Raw genomic sequence first — 226 nt, 5'->3', positions numbered from 1 at the left:
TGCCATTTTTCCTTTCCCTCTTTGTGCTAGGGTCTGCCTCTTTCAGCTTGCCTGAGATGACATGAAAAGGCAGAAAAGAGTTGTGTTGCTTTCTGGAGGTCTGAAAGGGTTCTTCATAACCTTAGCAACATCCAGGCTCCAAGGTCTTTTCCTTGAGGGGTGGTGTTAAGGTGGGAGACTGGTTGTGATGTCTCAGCTCTATCTTGCCCAGTGGGAATGGAAGATA

The sequence above is a fragment of the Pelodiscus sinensis genome, chromosome 22, assembly GCF_052426305.1.
Source record: "Pelodiscus sinensis isolate ZL-2025 chromosome 22, ASM5242630v1, whole genome shotgun sequence".
Taxonomy (NCBI): domain Eukaryota; kingdom Metazoa; phylum Chordata; order Testudines; family Trionychidae; genus Pelodiscus; species Pelodiscus sinensis.
Note: the sequence above shows the minus strand (reverse complement) of the source record.